This window comes from Canis lupus, chromosome 11 (assembly GCF_011100685.1).
Source record: "Canis lupus familiaris isolate Mischka breed German Shepherd chromosome 11, alternate assembly UU_Cfam_GSD_1.0, whole genome shotgun sequence".
In the NCBI taxonomy this organism is placed as follows: domain Eukaryota; kingdom Metazoa; phylum Chordata; class Mammalia; order Carnivora; family Canidae; genus Canis; species Canis lupus.
In genome coordinates, this window is record NC_049232.1 from 26,224,508 (window position 1) to 26,230,501 (window position 5,994).

The following is a 5,994-nucleotide window of genomic DNA, read 5'->3' on the forward strand; positions in this document are numbered from 1 at the left end:
CTGAGCCATAAGCTTTCTTTTTTTCTTTTTTTTTTCTTTTCTTTTTTTTAGCCATAGGCTTTCTCACCTTTCTCTACAATAGTACTTTGTAGAGTTATTTAAATTAAAATAAAATAATAGGGTGCCAGGCTGGCTGAGTCAGTAGAGCATCCCGGCTCTTGATCTCAGGTTATGAGTTCAGGCCCCACATTGGGCATAGAAATTACTTAAAAGAATAATAAGCATAAAGTACAAGGAATTGCATAGATGCCTATTAAAGAGGTTTTAGGGAGGCAGAAAGGCAGTGTGCTTGCCCAGCAGTGTCTAGGAAGGAGGACTGACCGTTTTAGACTGACTACTAGCAGCAGAGCTCATAAAGCCTCATTTCAAACAGTTGAGAACGTCCTTTGGACTTTCCTGATCAGGATCTAGCCTGGTAGTGTCGGATCCTCTTTGTTTCAGCCTCAAGTTCAGATGTATCCGCTGGCTTTCATTGTCTGGTTCTTCTGCAGCTTTGAGAGGTACTTAAATCCTCTGTCCTTTGTTCATATAGAGGGGCCTCTCCCTCAGACAGGCTCTGGACTGGAGCTGAACCTGAGGGAAGGTGAGGAGGCCCAGCATGTGGGCTGTAGCTCACACTTCATCCCTCCCCACCTGGGATGTGTGTCTGTGTTTCCAGGGTGTCCTTCTAGAGCCCTGGGAAGGAGCCCATGGGTGCCCTGAGTGGAGACTCCGGAGGAGAAGGTTGAGCAAGTGTTACTGAATGCGTGGCCGTGCTGGCTGAGTTCTAGTCCTGTGGGGGGTGGGAGTGGGCTTGGGGGGCTGGCTCACAGCATTGTGTATGTGCAGATGCTCTGGGTATGTATGAGGTTCTATGTGGGGCTTCTAGGATTTGTCTGTAGCTTATCCCACCCCTCATTCCTGGAGGGGGAGCTGTAACTCAGTCCTCAGGCTACCTACTGCGTTCCCCTTCCCCCAACCCACCAGCCTCTCATTCTGTCACAACAAGGAGGTTTGGCAGAAAGAGAGGCAGCGTGGGTGCTGCAGAGAGAAAAACACCCCAAAGTTTCAGTAAAATGACAAGAGAGATGCCAGCACACAGGGAGAAGGAGCCTTCTGTTTCTCACAGCCTGCACTGCTGGGCTGGGGTACATATACCATGATTTCCTTTCCTTCCTTCCTCTTGCTTTCTCTTCCTTCCCATGTCATATTCAGGAAATGGAGAACTGCGGAGAAGGGAAAAAAGGAACATAGATGCTTTTCCCTGGGATCAACATCTTCTCTAACCATCAGAATAGGCAGTTCTGTGCTTCGCTTGCTCTAGGCCAAGTGGGTTTGTGTGCATGTGTGTGTGTGTGTGTGTGTGAGAGAGAGAGAGAGAGAGAGGGAGGGAAAGAGAATTTGAGTGTGTGAGTATATTAGTACGTGAGTATGTGTGAATGTATGTGTGTATGAGTGTGTGTGAGAGAGTAGTATATCAGTATGCAAGTGTGTGAGTGTGTGTGTGTGTGTGTGTGTGTGTGTGTGTGTGTGTGTTGGGGCAGGGCAGTAAAGATAAAGAGCAGATAAAACAAAAGCAAATATAGGTTGGTGAGATGTTGACCTTGGATAACCTACACATGAATAAATGAAAATTTACTGCATTTGTGCAATAGTTGGGCCATTATCCAATATTTTGCAAGATTACAATAAAGATATATAAAAGGAAAAACCTCAAGTTAGATATTTTTCCTTGTGCTTTTGAAATCAGGGCATTTCATGTGAGCAATAATGGCTCCTTGTTTATAGGGTAAAACCCTCATTTAGTCAAAAGTTTTGGAATATAATTTTGTGATCATTTCACCTAAATAAGAGCTGGAGTTCATCTTAGTGCTATTTGCTTACAAAATATTTGAGTTTGAGGGCAACCTGGGTGGCTCAGTGTTTTAGTGTCACCTTCAGCCCGGGGCGTGATCCTGGAGTCCTGGAATCGAGTCCCATGTCAGGCTCCCCACATGGAGCCTGCTTCTCCCTCTGCCTGTGGCTCTGCCTCTCTCTGTCCCTCTCTGTGTCTCTCATGAATAAATAAATAAATAAAATCTTTACAAAATATATATTTGAGTTTGTAAACAAGATCCCAAGGGGAATGTTTGTCCCACTCAAGAAAACAAGTTACTTTTCGCCTCTTTGAAGTATCTATTTGCATTCCAACAATACCATACTTATAAATCACTTCTTTCCAGCAATTCATTAAAGCAACTCCTAGAGACCCGGGATTGAATCCCACCTCGGGCTCCCGGTGCATGGAGCCTGCTTCTCCCTCTGCCTGTTTCTCTGCCTCTCTCTCTCTCTCTCTCTGTGTGACTATCATAAATAAATAAAAATAAATAAAAAATAAATAAATAAAGCAACTCCTAGAGACAATAGTTAAAGAAGAAAGTAAGGCTGTGTTTGTTTGTTTCTTTCTTTCTTATTATTTTTTTTAAATTTTATTTATTTATTTGCCCTGTTTCTTTATTTAAAAGCCTGTGATGCAGGGTAGGCCCGGTGGCTCAGCGGTTTAGTGCCTCCTTCAGCTCAGGGCCTGATCCTAGAGACCCAGGATCTAGTCCCACGTCAGGCTCCCTGCATGGAGCCTGCTTCTCCCTCTGCCTGTGTCTCAGCCCCCCTCCCTTTTATGCATAAATGAAAGTCTTAAAAAAAAAATAAATAAATAAAAAAATAAAAGGCCTGTGATGGGTTTGAACAGTTTATCTGACCTAGGTCCATTCATGTATGATCACAATAATTTCTAACATTTATTGAATGGTCATCATGTACCAGGCACTATTTGGTACACAACCAAATAGGGTGGTATTACACTTTATAACAAGGCATAGAGAACTTGAGTAGCTTAACCAAGTTCATACATGTAATAAATGTCAGGGCAGAACTTAAATTTGGGTTTTGGCCCCAAAGTACCATGCCTTACCCCACATGCTGAATTGTATTTCTTTATATTTACTGCCCAAGGGTGTCAAGCATTGCTGGCAAAAGAAGTGATTACACAGGTGCCTACACAAGATCTGTCCTCACAGAATTCTTGGTTTTTGATCCAGACCCAGTCTGTAGGGTCAGTGCCTTGGCATTTGGGGTTAGCCCAGCTCAGAAATAACAATTCCTTTTGTTGGAATAGGGGAGGATAAACTCAGCTAGGTTGTAGCCCATGAATCTCCTTGGAGAATTTTTCAATTCTCCCTGGGAGACCAAGTTTTGTAGTGTCCATAGATTTTTGGCCTGAGACATTGGCATGAGGAAATCGGTAAATGCAAAGCATATGATAAAGAACATATTTAGCACTGTGATCACCAACCTAGCTGAGAAGGCTGTCAGAAGGCCCTGGGAAGAGTGTAGAATATTGAGGAAGGCCAACAGCCCTGAATTCCCTCTGGAAGGGATGAGGGAGAGGATACAGAGGGAGAGTGATGGCAGAAGTGGAAGAGAGGGCAGGACGTGAGGGCATGAGTGACAGAGAGGAAGCCTGCAACCCTTTCAATAATGGAGAAGAGCTGTATTACTCTAACTATATGGAATAAGAACTGGCCTGTGAAGGTGGGGTGGGAGTAGCCTGGGAATAAATGGAATGAGAAAAGAAATTGAAGCCATCGTTTCTGGCTTGCTGATGGCCAGATATCAGCATGTCCAGGGTCTCATGCTGAATTCAGTGCTTTTCCAGAGATAAATGGTATAGCTCCAGAAGGTTACAGTGGGGACTACATTGAAAACTCAGAGGCTGGGATCCCTGGGTGGCGCAGCGGTTTGGCGCCTGCCTTTGGCCCAGGGCGCGATCCTGGAGATCCGGGATCGAGTCCCACGTCAGGCTCCCGGTGCATGGAGCCTGCTTCTCCCTCTGCCTGTGTCTCTGCCTCTCTCTCTCACTGTGTGCCTATCATGAATAAATAAAAAAATTAAAAAAAAAAAAAAAAAAAAAAAAAAAAACTCAGAGGCTCAGGGATCCCTGGGTGGCGCAGTGGTTTAGCGCCTGCCTTTGGCCCAGGGCGCGATCCTGGAGACCCAGGATCGAATCCCACGTCGGGCTCCCGGTGCATGGAGCCTGCTTCTCCCTCTGCCTGTGTCTCTGCCTCTCTCTTTCTCTCTGTGTGACTATCATAAATAAATAAAAATTAAAAAAAAAAAAGAAGAAAACTCAGAGGCTCTAGAATATTTTAGTATGAGAAAAGAGGACTAGTCATTTAGACTCCAAAGGATTTTTTGTTGTTGTTGTTATTTCAATGTGTTATTTCACTATTAGCACTGGATTTAACTATAAAACTTAAGAGAGATCAAGTAAGAATTTATGAAAAAGGAAGTTATAACATGGCAAGTTCTCTACCAAGATGGCTCTAGGGGTAGATTGGGGAGGGGGGAGAATCTAGAAAGGAAAGAATTGGAAACTTCACCAAGCCATTGAGAAGCCTAGCAGAGCAGAGAATATTTGGAGCAGTCCTTGCCTGCAGGCCTTCCCTTAGAAGACGCTAGGCCAAGGGTCACTCAGTCAGGTCATAATCCTGGGGTCCTGGGATTGAGCCCCACATCGGGCTCCCTGCTCAGTGGGGAATCTGCTTATCTCTCTCCCCTGCTCATGTACCCTCTCTCTCAAGTAAAAAAAAAAAAAAAAAAAAAAAATCAAATCTTTAAAAAAAAAAAAAAGAAAGAAAGAAAGAGGTATGCCAGAGTAGAAGGGAGAGACCATTAAGCCAATAGCTACTTAAAGGGGATAGATGTGAAGCTGGTGCAAGGACTGTAAGGGATATAGCTCTTGTGCTGAAATTAATGAGTTCTAGGGAAGACTCATTCCCTGCAAAGGGAGACGGGCAGAGTGTGCACTAAAGACCAGGCATCCTCATCAAAAATTCTTCATTTGAATCTCTTCTGAATCCAGCCACTTGATTTATTTTCAGTTAGGAGAAGTGGGCATATATCACAACTTGATGAGTGTTAACCATGGTCTGTGACCTCCTTTGGGATGACTGGGCCCAGCACAGGGAATGGCTTTGCCCCTGTGTAGATCCTGCTAACTCAAAATCTACCAGAGCCTGAAATCCTGCTCTAATAGACGAGATTGAGAGCCTAGGATGGAAAAAAATTAAAGGGTGCCATGAATGCCAGAACCCCAGTCCCAGGATCATGCCCAGCTAGACCCTTAGATTCTAATATTGAAAGGTTTGTCTGTACACAGTGCTGGAGTCAATAAATACTTATTGAACACTTTGGGGGTGATATAGGGGATGAGGCTGCCCCTCCTCTTGAGGAAATGAGCAGATGGCCATTTCTCCTTCAGCCCTTCCCCTCTTCATTATTTTCACCCTTGTGATCCTTCTACCTCTATAACCTCCCTTCTCTTTGTTTTTTGGCCCTTTCCTGCCCTCTTTGGTCATTTTCCTCTCTGAATATCTCCTTCTCCCACTTGGTCATTCCTAACCCCCTAAGCTCATCTCCTGGTCTTCTGCACTCCCCTCCTGCCCTGGAGTGCTGCAAATCAGATCGCTCTGTTGGCTTCAGATCACTCTATGGCTCTAGGGGAGGTTAAAATTCTGTCATCTTGCAAGTGTATCTGCACCTGTACCTGCACAGGCACAGGTATCCCTGATTTCCCCAAATTTAGAAATTGTATGAATGAACTAATCTGTTAGAGGCAGATGGAGCCTGGGCCAGAGGAGTCTGAGCTGTGCCCAGGTTATATTAAATATACGAGTCAAGGGGCTCCTAGGTGGCTCAGTCAGTTAAGATCTCCTTTCAGCTCACATCATGATCCCAGGGTTCTGGGATTGAACCCCATAGGGCTCCCTGCTCAGTGGGGAGTCTCCTCCTCCCCTTCCCTGTGCGACTCCCCACTACTCATTCTCTTTCTCTCAAATAAATAAATAAAATCTTTAAAAAAAGAATGAGTCAAGAAGCACATCCTGACCCCATGTTTTGAGTATAATGGCTAAAAGACCTGGAGCAAATTATTGTGAATTATTGTGTGAATCATTAAATTTATATTAGGAACAAGCA